We start from the raw sequence: 20,600 nt of genomic DNA, 5'->3' as shown, positions 1-20,600 counted from the left end.
AGTGAAGAGGAACTCAAAAGCCTCTTGATGAAAGCGAAAGAGGAGAGTGAAAAAGTTGGCTTAAAGCTCAACATTCAGAAAAGTAAGATCATGGCATCTGGTCCCACCACTTCATTGGAAATAGATGGGGAAACAGTGGAAACAGTGGCAGACTTTATTTTTTGGGGCTCCAAAATCACTGTAGATGGTGATTGCAGCCATGAAATTAAAAGAGGCTTACTCCTTGGAAGGAAAGTTATGACCAACCTAGATAGCATATTCAAAAGCAGAGACATTACTTTGCCAACAAAGGTCCGTCTAATCAAGGCTATGGTTTTTCCTGTGGTCATGTATGGATGTGAGAGTTGGACTGTGAAGAAGCTGAGTGCCAAAGAATTGATGCTTTTGAACTGTGGTGTTGGAGAAGACTCTTGAGAGTCCCTTGGACTGCAAGGAGATACAACCAGTCCATTCTTTTTTATTTTTTTATTTTTAAACTTTACAATATTGTATTAGTTTTGCCAAATATCGAAATAAATCTGCCACAGGTATACATGTGTTCCCCATCCTGAACCCTCCTCCCACCTCCCTCCCCATACCATCCCTCTGGGTCGTCCCAGTGCACCAGCCCCAAGCATCCAGTATCGTGCATTGACAACCAGTCCATTCTAAAGGAGATCAGTCCTGGGTGTTCTTTGGAAGGAATGATGCTGAAGTTGAAACTCCAGTACTTTGGCCACCTGATGTGAAGAACTAACTCATTGGAAAAGACTCTGATGCTGGGAGGGATTGGGGGCAGGAGGAGAAGGGGACGACAGAGGATAAGATGGCTGGGTGGCATCATCGACTTGATGGACATGAGTTTGAGTGAACTCCAGCAGTTGGTGACGGACAGGGAGGCCTGGTGTGCTACAATTCTTGGGGTCACAAAGAGTCGGACATGACTGAGCGACTGAACTGAACTGAACTGATATCACATTACAATCTGTGAAAAAAAGTATAAAAATCAAAGAAGAAAATAAATGATAGGGAAAGTTCTGAAACTCAATATTCATAACCAAAAATTGAGGGGAAAATAACATGCTAAAAGCTAGAAATGTATTCCTGAGATTTTTTTCAAACTGACTATACTTTTACCAATATTTTACAGTAATCTTTGACAGGTTGTCACTTGACTTATAATACATCTTTGCAGTCAGAGTTCACAAAACTCTTTAGATAAACCATTGGTTACTTTATCTCTGTTAAGTAGAAGTAACAGCAAAATTTGTTTTAAGTACTTGCCTCCCCACTTAGAGAAAAAGAAATCACGACATACTGATTAAAAATGTCCTTTCACTTATGTGTGAGTTAATATTTACTTTTCCATTTGAGCCCATGATCCTAAATTCAAATCCTTAAAATATAATGGCATAATAATTTTATTGGTCACATTATAATATGTTTACTTGCAGGAAACACACAGATAAATTGGCCTAAGCGCTTTCCAGCTATACAATGTATGAGTATCTGAGGCAAATTTCTGTACCGGATTTTATTTAAGAGCACAAACATGACAGATCAATTGTATCAACCAATATCTCCCAAACAAATTCAACTTTCAGATTCCATGAATAGTGTACATTTATTCAAATTTCCCTTATATTCCCTAGGAATGCACTGTTTAACACAAATTACTGGGCTTTTTCATTTATTTTTTCTTTATACTATTCCATCTGTTTTATAGGCTTCTCAGGTGGGACTAGTGGTAAAGAACCCACTTGCTAATGTAGGAGACATAAGAGACATGGGTTCAATCCCTGAGTCAGGAAGACCCCCAGAGGAGGAAATGGCTACCCACTCCAGTATTGTTGCCTGGAGAATCCCATGGACAAAGGAGCCCGATAAGCTACAGTCCAAGGGTCGCAAAGAGTCAGACACAACTGAAGCAACTTAGCACACATGCACTCTGTTTTACAAAGAGTAAACAATTTGAGAAGCAGTATAAACTCGCTATCTCTAGTTTCTCATTACCTGTTTATTTATGCCTCTGAAGAGTTCTTCAGATATCTCCAAGTCAGAGCCTCCTTCACATCACCCTCCTTAAGGCCCCTTTTACTTCCTTGTTCCTCAAAGTATAGATCAGTGAATTTAGAACAGGAGTGACCACACTGTACATAATGGCAATGATCTGATCCTGGTCCATGGAGCTACTTGAGGCAGGATGAATGTAAATAAAAACAACAGGGACGAAGAAAAGAACGACTACCAAGAAGTGGGAGGCACACGTAGACAGTGCTTTATGAAGCATGCTGCAAGAATGGGTCTTGAAGAAAAGATAGATAATAATATAGAAATAGGACAGGAATGTTAGAAAGAATGAGCTCATGGCAATGGTGCCTGTGACAGTATTGAGCAGCCACTCATTGAGCTCAATGTTCCCACAGGCCAACTCCAGCAATGGCTTAACATCACAGAAGAAGTGATGGATATGGTTGGAACCACAGAAGTTTAAGTGAGAGGTCATTGCTGAGTGCAGCAGGGCATAGAAAAAAACCAATGATCCAGACAGTGACAGCCATCTGGGTACAGACTTGATGATTCATGATAAGAGTATAATGAAGTGGTTTGCAGATAGCCACAAAGCGGTCAAAACCCATCACGGCCAGCAACATGGACTCAGTGCTGCCCAGGAAATGGAAAAAATGAAGCTGGCTTATGCATCCCAAGAAAGAAATTGCTTTGTGTGTAGAGAGGAAGTTCTCCAGCATCTTTGGCAGAGTCACTGTAGAGTAGCAGATATCCAGACATGACAGGTTTCCCAGGAAAAATTACATAGGAGAATGGAGTCTTGGATCAGAGATGACAACCATCAGGATGGCTCCATTTCCAGCCAAGCTGACAATGTAAATTGCAAGGAAAACCACAAAGAGAACAGGCTGCAGTTCTTGGATGTCTGTCACTGGCAGGAGGAGAAATTCAGTGACTGAGGTTTGATTTAGCATCACTTGAAAGAAAAGAGAAAATAACATATGGAATGCTATCTCTGATGGGAACCAGTGTCCCGCAGCTGAGGATTTTCCTATTTAGACAATAATATTTTGAGGGAGAGTAGTGATGTTTTAAATAATCTCAGCATCACAGATTCTACAATATTTGGATCACTAGATTATTAAATATTAACATTATATGCTGTTTATGGACTGTTACTCAAACACATTTGTTTTTTATTTGACATATCTTTTAAAATAAATATATATATATATATACACACACATATACACACACATACATCTTTTCAAGAGAAAATCTTTTCTCTTTTCTAAGAATTCAGAGCCAATTGCCAGCCTACCATCTTTTCTGATAAAGACTTGTCTTTCATCATCCTAAGTTTTAACAGAGGGGAAATTAAGCTCTCCACCACGCTATTGTCTCTTGACTTAGTACAAAATGATTTGAAGGGTTTTTAACCTAAGAAAAATTGACAGTGAGGGAATAATAAGAGCTATAAAGAACTCTGAATAGAGATGTAAATATTAGAGTGCTTTCTATTAAAAAGAATCATTCAATATTTGGGAAACCCATGAAAGGAGAAGACAAAGATATGATATGACTAGAATAAAAAAGTGAATTTAGGAGGGAACATTTCTAAAAATCCCATGAGATTATCACGTTAAATGTAGTGAGAATTTTGAGAAATTATTTAATGTTAATACACGTTTGTTGAAGGCTGGCTTTAAGGAATTAAGAGTAACTTTCCTCAGTAGCCATCTATATATTGTATATGGTTGAACTTTATCATTCCTGCTTATGAAACAAACATGCCAAGCATTGTTTTTGGTTCTCTACTCACAAAACAAAATTGTATCAAAAATTCACTTGGGGTGAAAAACTTTTTCCTAACATTTAAAGAAAAGAGCAATCAGACTTTCTGTACTAAATACTTATTCCACTACATCCTGAATATTTATCAACTATATACTTACTTTGAAAAATGTCTAGAAATATGGCAATAAAAATGTAGCTAGTAAAAAGTCTTCAAAATCCACAAACACAATATCCATCATAAGATAGGAATTCAGCTCTAAATCCTTGGCATGTAAATTTAATACAGGCAGGAAGACAGAGAATATGGGCAACTCTCCAGCATGTCTCCTGGTTCATTCTCCTACCTGATTGACTGTTCAAATCCACAGTTAAGAAGGCGTCTCAGGTTGACATTCCTGAAAAGTAAATAGTAGAAAAAATTATGAAAAAATAGAGTAGAAATGTATTTGATGTGATCATTTATTTTGGAATTACAGTATAAGATCTTCATCATCCGAAACCTCTTTTTTCTAAAAATTTTATGATCCACAGATCTTTAGATATACAAACTTTGTGAGAGAGTGTCCCTGGGGTGAGGGAGGATTGATGAAAGAATAAACAAGTTACCTTTCTATACTTGCAATATAAGAAAATTCTCCTTGGAGGATTCCTATCTTGAGTTCTATTTTTTTCATTGGTCCTGTTTTCTTTCCTTATTATCTTTCTCTCTCAGTTTCAGAACCATAGACAGTACAGTTTCAAGAGCTTCAGGAATTCTTAAATTACCTTTCATTTCCTGGGACAGGGATATTCTTTCTTGTCTTGGGGACTTCCCTGGAAAAACTTTGTATAAAATACTAGGAAATTGGGCAATGACAGTTAAGGAATGAGGGCCAGTCATATCCCATGGATCCATACAGAAAGATGATTATCTTTTAAATATTCTACTAATTTATTACTGTGATTCTATGAAAAAAAAAAAAAGGAAGAGGGAGAAGTAGTATTGCTTTTGTTCTTTCTAAATCTGACTCTTCAGTGTTAGTGATAACATTAAAATATTTTCTTTAATTTTGGGATTACCAAAACTCATATTTCTCTCTAAGAGAATGAGGCTGGTCTCTCCAAAGTACCTTCACTTCTTGCTGTATCCTTTGGGTTCAGTTTCTTAAGTCACATCTGACCCTTCAGGCCCCATTGGACCCAGCAGTCTCCTCTGTCCATGGGATTTTCCCAGCAAGAATACTGGAGCGGGTTGTCATGCCCTTCTCCAGGGGTCTTCCTGACCTAGGGCTCAAAGCTGTGTTTCCTGCATTGCAGGCAGGTTCTTTACCTGCTGGGCCACTGGGGGAAGCCCTGCTGTATCTTTGGTGCAAAAGTAATCGTGGTTTTTGCATTGTTGTTTGATATTGTAATGCTTTCTTAAATTAGTGTCCTCAGCTGGTAAAGAATCTGCCTGCAATGCAGGACACCTGGGTTTGATCCCTGGATTGGGAAGATACCCTGGAGAAGGGAAAGGCTACCCACTCCAGTATTCTGGTCTGGAGAATTCCAAATAAATAAACATTTATCACTGGGAAGTTTTAGTGTAGTCAATTTTTTTCCTATAAAAGTATTATTTATATTCAGAATTTACCTTGATACATTCTTTATGGATTGATTGCTGTATCTAAAGACATTGATATTTTAAAAAATATTTAAAGCTGAATGCACTTTACTTTTTCATTTTAATGTTTAATGTATAAAATTTAAAACATTCAGAAAAATACAGACAGTGGTGTAAAAACTTTCCTGTAGCTATCATCTTGCTTTGACATCAACATTTTGCCAATATTGTGCCAAATATCTAGCATTCCTTATTTTCTGGAAAAATTTAAAGAAAGTTTTAGACATTGTGTATGTATTATGTTATATGAACAATTGAATCATGTATTCCAAATGTAAATATTTATTATATTCTCAAATTTATGAAGACATTTTAATAAAAGATATCCATCATGCCATTATGATACTTCCCACAATTATCAACATAGCATGAAAACACAAAGAAATAGAAGATTCTGAAAAATGAGGCATTAAAAATAAAAAAAATGCATAGAACCAGTTTCCACCCTCTTATCCACGGTGATGGTACTGGCAGTATTGATGGGGAAAGAACTGAAGATGGTAATTTGTAAGATGATGCTAATGACAAAAAGATGATACTGACTATAGTAAAACTGATGGTGAGAATCTTCATTATTAAACCAGTGATAGCCGTGGAAATGATGGTCAAAATGGTGGTAATGATGAGAACAGATGACTAAGTTTCAATACTATTAGTGTTATACGTCAACTTTAAAGAACAGCTCATCCAATCCACTCTTAAGTATACTATTTTTAGCTAATATACCTAATTATTTACATTATAATATAATATATATGGTATTCATATATACATGAGAAGGAAATGACAACCACCTCCAGTATTCTTGCCTGGAGAATACCATAGACAGAGGAGCCTGGAGGGCTACAGCCCATGGGGTTGCAACAGTCCGGCATGACTTAGTGACTAAACCACCACAACCTGAAATGGGCTTCCCTAATGGCTCAGACTGCAAAGAATCTGCCTACAAATGCAGGAAACCCAGATTCAATCCTTGGGTCAGAAAGATCCTCTGGAGAAGGGAATGGCAACTCACTCCAGTATTCTTGCCTGGAGAATTCCATGGACAAGAGGAGCCTGATGAGCTACAGTCCATGGGGTCACAAAGAATCAGACACAACTGAGTGACTAACAATTTCACTTTGACATATTACTGATATATATTGATATAATAATATAGATAATATATAAACTGAAATCTAGCAGTTAAAGAGGGTTCTAGAAACTAGTTCTAATTTCTATTTAGTGCTCTTTACACTATAGCATAACATACTGTGCAATGGCCTTGGTGTTAACTGACTTGGTGTTTATCAGTGTGGTGGTGGCGAGTGTGGTTTTTTTTTCCCCCAAAACACTTGTTTATGGGATTATTCCTAATGCCATGAACACTTTTCAGGAACTCTTTACATCCTTATTTCTTAGACTATAAATGAAAGGACTGAGAGTGGGGGTTACCAGGGCATACATGATAGCAGCACCCAGCTCCCCAGAGGCATGAGAAGCTGACAGGGACTTCAGGTAGGTGGCAAAGAATGAGCTATATGAAAGGATGACCATGGAGAGGTGGGAGCTGCATGTGGCCAGGGCTTTCTTTTTGCCCTGTGCTGAGGGGACCTAAGCTACAACAAGGAAAATATGGGCATAGGAGCTTACGATGCAGAGGAGAGGGCTGATTCCTAAGAGTCCTGTCAGAACCATCATCAGGTCCTCATTGAGGTGGGTATCAGAGCAGGAAAACCTTTAGAGTGGGCTGAAATCTCCCCAAAGTGGGGAATTTTGAGATTAGTATAGAATGATAGTTGGGTTAGCATCAAGGTTTGGATCAAAAAGTCAGAATGGGCCACTCCCCATGACCCACCCACCAGCAGCCCACATCTGTAAGGAGTCATTAGGCATGGGTAGCGCAGAGGATGGCAGATGGCAGCTTAGTGGCTGATCGCTGTGGCCGTCAAAAACAGACTGTCCATTAGCAAAAAGTGCAAAAAAATTGGGCCAGACACTCAAAGAAGATCAATCCGCTGCTGGTCCACAGTGCCTCTAGCGTTTTGGGGGCTGTGGTGGTAGTGAAGCAGAGGTCGACCAGGGAGTGCTGGCTGAGGAAGTACATGGGAGTGTGGAAGTGGATGTCAACAACAATAGCCAGCAGCGGTGGTGAGTTTCCTAAGAGACTCAGCAAGTAGAGGGCCAGGAAGAGACCAAAGAGGAGTTGTGGTTTCTCTGGGTCACTGGACAGTCCTGAGAGGACAAAGGGTTCTTGCTGCGGTTCATTTCTGGTCTTGGGCTACAAGAAAAGAATCAGCATAAAGAGGATTCACTCAGTTAGCTGCTGCTGCTGCTGCTAAGCACTTCAGTCGTGTCCGACTCTGTGCGACCCCATAGACGGCAGCCCACCAGGCTCCCCCGTCCCTGGGATTCTCCGACAAGAACACTGGAGTGGGTTGCCATTTCCTTCTCCAGTGCATGAAAGTAAAAAGTGAAAGTGAAGCTGCTCAACCGTGTCCGACTCTTAGCGACCCCATGGACTGCAGCCTACCAGGCTCCTCTGTCCATAGGATTTTCCAGGCAAGAGTACTGGAGTGGGGTGCCATTGCCTTCTCCCACTCAGTTAGCTGCAGATGGATAAAACCTTGGATCCTTTCTCTTGGCAATAGGTTTTACTTATACTACCAATGGGAAGAATGGATAAACAAAATAACAGTGGGGGAAGACAAGAAGTGTACCTCACAAAAGATGGTCAAATTAAGGAGACAGCAAGGTAAGAGAATGAGAGAAACAACAGAGATTCCCTGGAGGTATTAAAGTGTAAAGAGTTTTCTAATGATACTTTGTATAATTGGTGATTTAACTACTTGCTTGTTAATCTGTTTTCTTCACAGGATCATGAATCTTTTAAGGCAGAGGCTGTGTTTCAGTATCTAGCTTAATGCCTGATACATAGAAGGGGCTCAATAAATACCTACCCACCTACACATTCAGTATCCTCCTAACTGTTTTCACAAGGCTCAAGCCCCATCCAATACATTCTCCATACTATGGTCTTTTCAAAAAAGAAGATCTCATCATGTCACTTCATTGTTTAAAAAGTGAGTCTCTACATACAAATGGGAAATAGGTGCATGAAAAGATGCTCAGTATTGCTAATTATTAAAGAAATGCAAATCAAAACTACAATGAGGTACCACCTTACTTGAGTAAGAATGCCCACCATTAAAAAGTCTACAAGGGAGGAGCTAAGATGGCAGAGGAATAGGACGGGGAGACCACTTTCTCCCCCACAAATTCATCAAAAGAACTTTCAAACGCCGAGTAAATTCCACAAAACAACTTCTGAAAGCCAGCAGAGGCCATCAGGCACCCAGAAAAGCAGCCCATTGTCTGCTGGTAGGAAAAAATATAAAAGACAAGAAAAGAGACAAAAGAGGGAGGGATAGAGCTCTGTCCCTGGAAGGGAGTCTTAAAAAGAGAGAACTTTCCAGGGAGGAGCCAAGATGGCGGAGGAGTAGGACGGGGAGAACACTTTCTCCCGCACAAATTCATCAAAAGAGCATTTAAACATTGAGTAAATTCCACAAAACAACTTCTGAATGCTGGCAGAGGACATCAGGCACCCAGAAAAGCAACCCAACTCTTCGAAAGGAGGTAGGAAAAAATATAAAAGACAAAAAAAGAGACAAAAGAGGGAGGGACGGAGTTCCGTCCCAGGAAGGGAGTCTTAAAAAGAGAGAAGTTTCCAAACACCAGGAAACCTTCTCACTGCCGAATCTGTGCCGAGCTTTGGAAGCACAGAGGGCAACATAACATGGAGAAAAAATAAATAAACAATTAAAACTCGCAGATTGCAAGCCCTACGGTAACTCCCCCAGTGGAGAAGCAGCGCAGACGCCTGCACACGCCATTTGCAAGCGGGGGCTGGGCAGGGAGGCGCGGCGCGGGCTGTATTGCTTAGAGTAAGAATCTGGCCTAAATACCCTGAGCGCTATCTAAGCGAAATAATTTGGGATAGGAAACCAGACTGTGGGATATCTACCACGCGAAAAGCCAGCCCTAACCTAAGACACTGCCAGGCTTGTGCACGGAACAAAGGACTGAACAGAGATAGCTGGCTGCAGACCTTCTTCCTCCGGTGACAGGCAGCCAGAGCTGGAAGGGGGCGATTGCAGCCCCAGAGAGACATTATCTATAAAACTGTAAGCAGGCTTCTGTGCTAACTAAAACTTCTTGGGGGTCTGGACGGTCAACATCTGCCTGAGAAGGTGAGCCGGTTTTACACCCAGATAACCGAGTGGCGGGAGGCGGTAAGTCGCAGCATTGGTGCTCGCCTAACACGTCATCACCTGAGCTGCTCGGGCCTGGAAAGAGCACAAAATGCAGGCCCAACTGAGTCTGCGCCTCTGAGGACTACCCGAGTGCCTGAACCTGAGCGGCTTGGACCTGGGAGGTGCATGCTGCCCAGGGCCATCCTCGGATTGTTCCCGGTGGAACAACCTAGAGCCCGAGCAGTGTGGGCAGGGAGGCTACACGTGCTGTGAGCGGGGGCAGACCCAGTGTGGCTGAGGCACTGCGAGCGCACGCCAATGTTATTTGTTTTCAGCATCCCTCCCTCCCTCCCCACAGCGCGACTGAACAAGTGAACCTAAAAAAAAAAAAAAAAATAAAAAATAAAAAAAAGTGTCCTCCACCATCCCCTTTGTGTCAGGATGGAAACCAGACACTGAAGAGACCAGCAAACAGAAGAAGCTATAACAGAGGGAAACGCCTTGAAAGCTACAGGCAATAGATTAAAACCCTGTGGTTACTACGGACTACATAGGAAGGGGCCTATAGATCTTGAGAAATATAAGTCGGACCAAGGAACTAGCCAAAAATGAACTGAACCCACAATACTCACAACAAAACCAGAGAAAGTCCTAGATATATTTTTACTATTTTTACGATCATTCTTTCTTTCTTTTTTTAATTTTTTAAAAAAAATTTTAAGTCCTCTATTGTTCCTTTAACTTTCACTTTTATAGCCTATTACTTTGCAAAAAAAAAAAGACCCTATTTTTTTCTTCTTCAGCAAACTTCATATATATATATATATTTAATAATTTTTTGACCTTGTTTTTTTTTTTTTTCTTCTTTTCTTTAACATTGTACTTTTGAAATTCCAAACTCTACTCTAGATTTTTAATTTTAGCTTTTTGGTATATGTTATCAATTTTGTACCTATAGTTTTTTTTATAATTTCTGTGACATTTTTTTCCCTCTGTTTCTTTCTCTTCTTCTTTTATATAAAATTGTATATCTGAAATTCCAAACTCTACTCTAGATTTTTAATTTATGCTTTTTGGTATTTGATATCAATTTTGTACCTGTATTTTCTTTATAATTTTTGTGACATTGTTTGTTTTTGTTTGTTTGTTTGTTTTCTCTCTTTATTTTTCTTCTTCTTCTTCTTTTTTTTTTTTAACATTGTATTTTTGAAATTCCAAACTATACTCTAGATTTTTAATTTTTGCTGTTTGGTATTAGTTATCAATTTTGTACATGTATTTTCTTTATAATTTTCGTGACCTTGCTTGTTTTTCTTTGTTCTTTTTTTCTCTCTTTCTTTTCCTTCTTCTTTTCTTTAACATCGTTTTCTTGAAATTCCAAACTCTACTCTAGATTTTTAATTTTTGCTTTTATGTATTTGTTACCAATTTTGTACCTTTAAGAACCCAATCTTCAGGACCCATTTTTCACTAGGGAGCGAGATTACTGGCTTGGCTGCTCTCTCTCCCTTTGGACTCTCCTTTTTCTCCACCAGGTCGCCTGTGTCTCCTCCCTAACCCCTCTCTACTCTACCTCTCTGTGAATTTCTGTGTGTTCCAGACGGTGGAGAACACTTAGGGAACTGATTACTGGCTGGATCTGTCTCCCTCCTTTTCATTCCCCCCTTTTATCCTTCTGGCTACCTCTGTCTCCTTCCTCCTTCTCTTCTCTGTATAACTCCGTGAACATCTCTGAGCGGTCCAGTTGTGGAGTGCACATAAGGAAGTGACTACTGGCTAGCCCACTCTCTCCACTACTGATTCCACCTCATCTCATTTGGGTCACCTCTAACTCCCTCTTCCCTCTTCTCTTCTCCATGTAACGCTGTGAACCTCTCTGAGTGACCCTCACAGTAGAGAAACTTTTCATCTTTAACGTAGATGTTTTATCAATGGTGCTGTATAGAAGGAGAAGTTTTGAAACTACTGTAAAAATAAGACCGATAACTGGAAGCAGGAGGCTTAAGTCCAAACCCTGACTCCAGAGAACTCCTGACTCCAGGGAACATTAATTGACAGGAGCTCATCAAACACCTCCATACCTGCACTGAAACCAAGCACCACACAAGGGCCAACAAGTTCCAGGGCAAGACATACCAAGCAAATTCTCCAGCAACAAAGGAACACAGCCCTGAGCTTCAAGATACAGGCTGCCCAAAGTCACCCCAAAACCATAGACATCTCATAACTCATTACTGGACACTTCATTGCACTCCAGAGAGAAGAAATACAGCTCCACCCACCAGAACACCGACACAAGCTTCCCTAACCAGGAAACCTTGACAAGCCACCTGTACAAACCCACACAGGGCGAGGAAATGCCACAATAAAGAGAACTCCACAAACTGCCAGAATACAGAAAGGACACCCCAAACTCAGCAATTTAAACAAGATGAAGAGACAGAGGAATACCCAGCAGATAAAGGAACAGGATAAATGCCCACCAAACCAAACAAAAGAGGAAGAGATAGGGAATCTACCTGATAAAGAATTCCGAATAATGATAGTGAAACTGATCCAAAATCTTGAAATCAAAATGGAATCACAGATAAATAGCCTGGAGACAAGGATTGAGAAGATGCAAGAAAGGTTTAACAAGGACCTAGAAGATATAAAAAAGAGTCAATATATAATGAATAATGCAATAAATGAAATTAAAAACACTCTGGAGGCAACAAATAGTAGAATAACAGAGGCAGAAGATAGGATTAGTGAATTAGAAGATAGAATGGTAGAAATAAATGAATCAGGGAGGGTAAAAGAAAAACGAATTAAAAGAAATGAGGACAATCTCAGAGACCTCCAGGACAATATTAAATGCTACAACATTCGAATCATAGGGGTCCCAGAAGAAGAAGACAAAAAGAAAGACCATGAGAAAATACTTGAGGAGATAATAGTTGAAAACTTCCCTAAAATGGGGAAGGAAATAATCACCCAAGTCCAAGAAACCCAGAGAGTCCCAAACAGGATAAACCCAAGGCGAAACACCCCAAGACACATATTAATCCAATTAACAAAGATCAAACACAAAGAACAAATATTAAAAGCAGCAAGGGAAAAACAACAAATAACACACAAGGGAATTCCCACAAGGATAACAGCTGATCTTTCAATAGAAACTCTTCAAGCCAGGAGGGAATGGCAAGACATACTTAAAGTGAGGAAAGAAAATAACCTACAGCCCAGATTATTGTACCCAGCAAGGATCTCATTCAAGTATGAAGGAGAAATCAAAAGCTTTACAGACAAGCAAAAGCTGAGAGAATTCAGCACCACCAAACCAGCTCTCCAACAAATACTAAAGGATATTCTCTAGACAGGAAACACAATAACGGTGTATAAATTCGAACCCAAAACAATAAAGTAAATGGCAATGGGATCATACTTATCAATAATTACCTTAAACATAAATGGGTTGAATGCCCCAACCAAAAGACAAAGACTGGCTGAATGGATACAAAAACAAGACCCCTACATATGCTGTCTACAAGACACCCACCTCAAAACAGGGGACACATACAGACTGAAAGTGAAGGGCTGGAAAAAGAGTTTCCATGCAAATAGGGACCAAAAGAAAGCAGGAGTAGCAATACTCATATCAGATAAAATAGACTTTAAAACAAAGGCGGTGAAAAGAGACAAAGAAGGTCACTACATAATGATCAAAGGGTCAATCCAAGAAGAAGATATAACAATTATAAATATATATGCACCCAACATGGGAGCACCGCAATATGCAAGACAAATGCTAACAAGTATGAAAGGAGAAATTAACAATAACACAATAATAGTGGGAGACTTTAATACCCCACTCACACCTATGGATAGATCAACTAAACAGAAAATTAACAAGGAAACACAAACTTTAAATGATACAATAGACCAGTTAGACCTAATTGATATCTATAGGACATTTCATCCCCAAACAATGAATTTCACCTTTTGCTCAAGCGCACATGGAACCTTCTCCAGGATAGATCACATCCCGGGCCATAAAGCTAGCCTTGGTAAATTCAAAAAAATAGAAATCATTCCAAGCATCTTTTCTGACCACAATGCAGTAAGATTAGATCTCAATTACAGATGAAAAACTATTAAAAAATCCAACATATTGAGGCTGAACAACACGCTGCTGAATAACCAACAAATCACTGAAGAAATCAAAAAGAAATCAAAATTTGCAAAGAAACGAATGAAAATGAAAACACAACAACCTAAAACCTGTGGGACATGGTAAAAGCAGTCCTAAGGGAAAGTTCATAGCAATACAGGCACACCTCAAGAAACAAGAAAAAAGTCAAATAAATAACCTAACTCTACACCTAAAGCAACTAGAAAGGAAGAAATGAAGAACCCCAGGGTTAGCAGAAGGAAAGAAATCTTAAAAATTAGGGCAGAAATAAATGCAAAAGAAACAAAAGAGACCATAGCAAAAATCAACAAAGCCAAAAGCTGGTTCTTTGAAAGGATAAATAAAATTGACAAACCATTAACCAGACTCATCAAGAAACAAAGGGAGAAAAATCAAATCAATAAAATTAGAAATGAAAATGGAGAGATCACAACAGACAACACAGAAATACAAAGGATCATAAGAGACTACTATCAACAATTATATGCCAATAAAATGGACAACGTGGAAGAAAAGGACAAATTCTTAGAAAAGTACAACTTTCCAAAACTGGACCAGGAAGAAATAGAAAATCTTAGTAGACCCATCACAAGCATGGAAATTGAAACTGTAATCAAAAATCTTCCAGCAAACAAAAGCCCAGGTCCAGACGGCTTCACAGCTGAATTCTACCAAAAATTTAGAGAAGAGCTAACACCTATCCTACTCAAACTCTTCCAGAAAATTGCAGAGGATGGTAAACTTCCAAACTCATTCTATGAGGCCACCATCACCCTAATACCAAAATCTGACAAAGATCCCACAAAAAAAAGAAAACTACAGGCCAATATCACTGATGAACATAGATGCAAAAATCCTTAACAAAATTCTAGCTATCAGAATCCAACAACACATTAAAAAGATCATACACCATGACCAAGTGGGCTTTATCCCAGGGATGCAAGGATTCTTCAATATCCGCAAATCAATCAATGTAATACACCACATTAACAAATTGAAAAATAAAAACCATATGATTATCTCAATAGATGCAGAGAAAGCCTTTGACAAAATTCAACATCCATTTATGATAAAAACTCTCCAGAAAGCAGGAATAGAAGGAACATACCTCAACATAATAAAAGCTATATATGACAAACCCACAGCAAACATTATCCTCAATGGTGAAAAACTGAAAGCATTTCCTCTAAAGTCAGGAACAAGACAAGGGTGCGCACTTTCACCATTACTATTCAACATAGTTTTGGAAGTTTTGGCCACAGCAAACAGAGCAAAAAAAGAAATAAAAGGAATCCAAATTGGAAAAGAAGAAGTAAAACTCTCACTATTTGCAGATGACATGATCCTCTACATAGAAAACCCTAAAGACTCCACCAGAAAATTACTAGAACTAATCAATGACTATAGTAAAGTTGCAGGATATAAAATCAACACCCTTAAATCCCTTGCATTCCTATACACTAATAATGAGAAAACAGAAAGAGAAATTAAGGAAACAATTCCATTCACCATTGCAACGGAAAGAATAAAATACTTAGGAATATATCTACCTAAAGAAACTAAAGACCTATATATAGAAAACTATAAAACACGGGTGAAAGAAATCAAAGAGGACACTAACAGATGGAGAAATATACCATGTTCATGGATTGGAAGAATCAATATAGTGAAAATGAGTATACTACCCAAAGCAATTTATAGATTCAATGCAATCCCTATCAAGCTACCAACGGTATTCTTCACAGAGCTAGAACAAATAATTTCACAATTTGTATGGAAACACAAAAAACCTTGAATAGTCAAAGCGATCTTGAGAAAGAAGAATGGAACTGGAGGAATCTACCTACCTGACTTCAGGCTCTACTACAAAGCCACAGTCATCAAGACAGTATGGTACTGGCACAAAGACAGAAATATAGATCAATGGAACAAAATAGAAAGCCCAGAGATAAATCCATGCACCTATGGACACCTTATCCTTGACAAATAGGCAAGAACATACAATGGATTAAAGATAATCTCTTTAACAAGTGGTCTGGGAAAACTGGTCAACCACTTGTAAAAGAACGAAACTAGAACAGTCTCTAACACCATACACAAAAATAAACTCAAAATGGATTAAAGATCTCAACGTAAGACCAGAAGGTATAAAACTCCTAGAGGAGAACATAGGCAAAACACTCTCCGACATACATCACAGCAGGATCCTCTATGACCCACCTCCCAGAATATTGGAAATAAAAGCAAAAATAAACAAAGGGGACCTAATTTAAATTAAAAGCTTCTGCATAACAAAGGAAACTATAAGCAAGATGAAAAGACAGCCTTCAGAATGGGAGAAAATAATAGCAAATGAAGCAACTGACAAACAACTAATCTCAAAAATATAGAAGCAACTCCTACAGCTCAATTCCAGAAAAATAAATGACCCAATCAAAAAATGGGCCAAAGAACTAAATAGACATTTCTCCAAAGAAGACATTCAGATGGCTGACAAACACAGGAAAAGATGCTCAATATCACTCATTATCAGAGAAATGCAAATCAAAACCACTATGAGGTACCATTTCACACCAGTCAGAATGGCTGCGATCCAAAAGTCTACAAGCAATAAATGCTGGAGAGGGTGTGGAGAAAAGGGAACCCTCTTACACTGTTGGTGGGAATGCAAACTAGTACAGCCACTATGGAGAACAGTGTGGAGATTCCTTGCAAAACTGGAAATAGAACTTCCTTATGATCCAGCAATCCCACTGCTGGGCATACACACCGAGGAAACCAGAATTGAAAGAAACATGTGTAACCCAGTGTTCATCACAGCACTGTTTATAATAGCCAGAAGCATCCTAGATGTCCATCAGCAGATGAATGGATAAGAAAGCCATGGTACATATACACAATGGAGTATTACTCAGCCATTAAAAAGAATACATTTGAATCAGTTCTAATGAGGTGGATGAAACTGGAGCCTATTATACAGAGTGAAGTAAGCCAGAAAGAAAAAACACAAAAACAGTATAGTAACGCATGTATATGGAATTTAGAAAGATGGTAACAATAACCCTTTATACGAGACAGCAAAAGAGACACTGATGTATAGAATAGTCTTTTGCACTCTGTGGGAGAGGGAGAGGGTGGGATGATTTGGGAGAATGGCATTGAAACATGTATAATATCATATATGAAATGAGTCGCCAGTCCAGGTTCGATGCACGATACTGGATGCTTGGGGCTGGTGCACTGGGATGACCCAGATAGATGGTACAGGGAGGGAGGTGGGAGTGGGATTCAGGATGGGGAACACGTGTACACCCGTGGCAGATTCATGTTGATGTATGGCAAAACCAAAGCAATATTGTAAAATAATTAGCCTCCAATTAAAATAAATTAATTTATATTAAAAAATAAATACATAAAAATAAAAGCTATTAAAAGGAAAAAAAATAAAACAGTATTGTAAATCAACCATACTTAAATTTAAAAAATTGAATCTCATGAGAACCATTTCTCTTATGAAAAATACCCTGTCACGTCTTAAAAAGCTCATTTGGTTTTGACCTCGAGGTGTCTCACTGTCCACTCATCGTCTGTTCCCCAGCAACATTGGTTGCACTGCATCACCTTACATACACCACGTTCATTCTCTGCTTCAAGTCAGTTCTTGTTCATCCTTCTAACCTCTAACTTTCTTAGGAAATTCCTCCATTGCTTCTTTGTCTAAGTCCTCCAATGCTTCCTTTTCTGTGTTCTCATGGCACCTTGGTAGTTTACTGCAATTGTAATATGGAGGATGTAATCACATTTATTTAAATATTTAAGTTATTTAGTTAATGTTGGTCTCCCTAACAAAATGATAAGATCATTATGGCTGAGACTGAATTAGATTTTCCTCTCCAGTGCTTGGAATACAAAGTATAGTATATGTCAGAAAATGAAATAAATGATAAGTGAAGGTGGGAGAGGATGATGGGTTGTCTTCCCACAAAAGTATTTCTCCATTTCAAGAATAAAATTTCTTTCCTACACAAACTGTCCTAGTAACATGCATTGGAAACATTGATTCATCTAATTCCTTCATCAAGTTGAGACCAAGTATGATAAGTTTTATTTCCTATGAAATGTCCTTCACTTCAGACTCTCTCACTTTTTTAATTGTTATCCTTTTTGAGCTTTCTCTAGTCAACTCATTGTCAGTTAGTTTCATCAGCAGCTAACAGGCTTCACTGTCTCTACCTCTAGTTGCTAAGATCCAAGCTGTCAGCATCTGCCATAAATTTTAGGGCTTTCTTCTTTGGGCCTGGTTCTCCCTGGTTTATATTTTTCTAATATCTTGTTTTGTGTTGCATCACATATCTACTGGTGGCTCTTTACCAAGAACTTCTGCATCTGCATCCTCAAATCAATGAGATAAGATTTTCCATTACTCAGCAGTATTCATTCTCCTTTTCTCAATTATAGTATAAATTCCTGGGAGTAGGGACCATGCATGAGTGCATGCATGCTAAGTTGCTCGGTTGTGTCTGACTCTTTGTATAGGATTACTCTTTGTATTAGGATTGTAGCCTGCCAGCCTCCTCTGTCCTTGGGATTCTCCAGGCAAGAATGTAGTGGGTTGCCATGCCCTCTTCCAGGAGGTCTCCTGACCTAGAGATTGAAGATACAGTATATCTTCTGCATTTGCAGGCAGGTTCTTTACTAGTGCCCCCTGGGAAGCCCAGTAGAGATGATGGTTCTTTAAAATATTTTAAGCACTACCTAAGACATGAGTATATGGTTGTTTCCAAAGATTATTGTTCAGTTGCTGCTGCTGCTAAGTCGCTTCAGTCGTGTCCAACTCTGTGGGACCCTGTAGACGGTGGCCAACCAGGCTCCCCCGTCCCTGGGATTCTCCAGGCAAGAACACTGGAGTGGGTTGCCATTTTCTTCTCCAATGCATGAAAGGGAAAAGTGAAAGTGAAGTCGCTCAGTCGTGTCCGACTCTTTGCGACCCCATGGTCTGCAGCCTACCAGGCTCCTCCGTCCATGGCATTTTCCAGGCAAGAGTACTGGAGTGGGGTGCCATTGCCTTCTCCATATTGTTCAGTAGTTGCTCTCAAAACATGAGGACATCTATGTATTTCTCATGTGTGAGTAGAGGAGAAAATGCCCTTTGTGTCAACTACAGTGAAGAGATGAGCTATAACTCTGCTTCTTGGAAATAGTCAATTACACCTGAATAAAAGTTTTATTTGTGTCTGTTAATAATGAGTTGTGTAAGGTAGATGATCTTCAACATTTTTTGCAGTCTGTGGCATCTATAATCAAAGTCTTATAAGGAATCTTGTGATAGGCACAGTTACATTTTCTTTTCCACTGATAGTATCATTTCTCCCTTGTTTCTAACAAACTTTAAATGTTCCAATGTTAACTGACTCAGGATAAAGGACGTAACGCTTTCCTTCTTCAAGCCAAGCATTTAAAAATATGTGAGAACAGAGATTCTGAAATCTTAGCATGCTTAAGGATCATTTGCTGAGTCAGTGAAGTCCCAGATTCCTGGGATCCACCCAGAGGTTCTGATTTAAGAGGTCTGAGGCGGAACATGAAAATTTGCTTTTCTATCATTCTCCAACATCACATGATGTGGATGTCATTAATGTGCTGTGTAGAATTCAAATATAGCAAAATACATTCTTTTATAATCTGTATTACTCTTCTTTTGCTTTCATTTTCTCTATCCTTTTTCACTGAGAACTGAAAGATTTCCCACTTTTACAAGATTAAGTCTTCCTATACTCCTTTATTTCTTTCAGTTCAGTCACTCAATTGTGTCCCACTCTTTGGGACCCCATGGACTGTAGCATGCCAGGCTCCTCTGTTCATGGGATTTTCCAGGCAAGAATACTGGAATGGGTTGCCATTTCCTTCTCTACTTATTGTTTTAGAATATTACTTCTTCAGCTCAGACAGGGCCGTAATTCTCACATTTCAAATCTCTCAGGTTGTGTCTTCTTGACTGTTACTGAATAGTCTCACTGTTATTATATCCAACTCTAGGTTTATATTATATCCATCTCTCAATTATAGTATAAATGAGAGGATTATACTATTATATATATGTATATATATTTAAAACTCTACAGAATATATGGTTTACCTTAGGTCTCAAGACAAGTGTGGCTCAATACTGAAATTACCTAAGTACTGTTTCAACACCTCAAAGTAATGAGGGTTTTCTATCCATCTTTAAAATTTTGGCCTCAGATAGAGCATACCCTAAACCTGGTGAGTTCCCATAGCCTTCTCCAGATGATGGCCCACTTCTCTGATTTTAGAGCAAAGTCTTCAAAAATCTCAGTGTCTCCACTACTCATTGCCAATTACTTTCAAACTGTTTACCTTTAATCTTCTCTTGAACTGACTTCAAACTTTTGCCTTTACCATTCCACTGAATTCACTCTTGTCAATATCAAAGTTCCATTCTCAGCCTTTAAATTACTTGACCTCTCAGTAACACTTAACAGACTTGATCCTTTTTTTCTTACCTCGAACACTTAAAACAAAAACAAAAAAACCTTGCTTTCAGAATACCCACCAAGCTCTTACTTTCCAGTGCAGACTTGTTTTCAGTCTCCTTGGTTGCCTGCTGCTCTTCCTTCTTCTTATTCACTTTTGTACCTCTCCTCTTTTCTGTCTTTTGTGCTTCATATATCTATAAACACATAGCTCTCTAATTATACCTTTAATTTCAACTTATTTTTCCAATTCTAGACATATATTTTAA

The 20,600-nt window shown here is 38.9% G+C and overlaps 2 pseudogenes; both read right to left on the bottom strand.

Annotated features, from left to right (window-relative positions):
• Positions 1–1,987: 1,987 nt before the first annotated feature.
• On the bottom strand, positions 1,988–3,211 carry LOC112578377 (annotated as a pseudogene).
• Positions 3,212–6,799: 3,588 nt separating this feature from the next.
• Positions 6,800–20,190, bottom strand: LOC102416235 (annotated as a pseudogene).
• Between the last annotated feature and the right edge of the window lie 410 nt (positions 20,191–20,600).

The sequence above is a fragment of the Bubalus bubalis genome, chromosome 2 (genome assembly GCF_019923935.1).
Source record: "Bubalus bubalis isolate 160015118507 breed Murrah chromosome 2, NDDB_SH_1, whole genome shotgun sequence".
Taxonomy (NCBI): Eukaryota; Metazoa; Chordata; class Mammalia; order Artiodactyla; family Bovidae; genus Bubalus; species Bubalus bubalis.
Note: the sequence above shows the minus strand (reverse complement) of the source record. Positions and strands in the feature narration are given on the sequence as shown.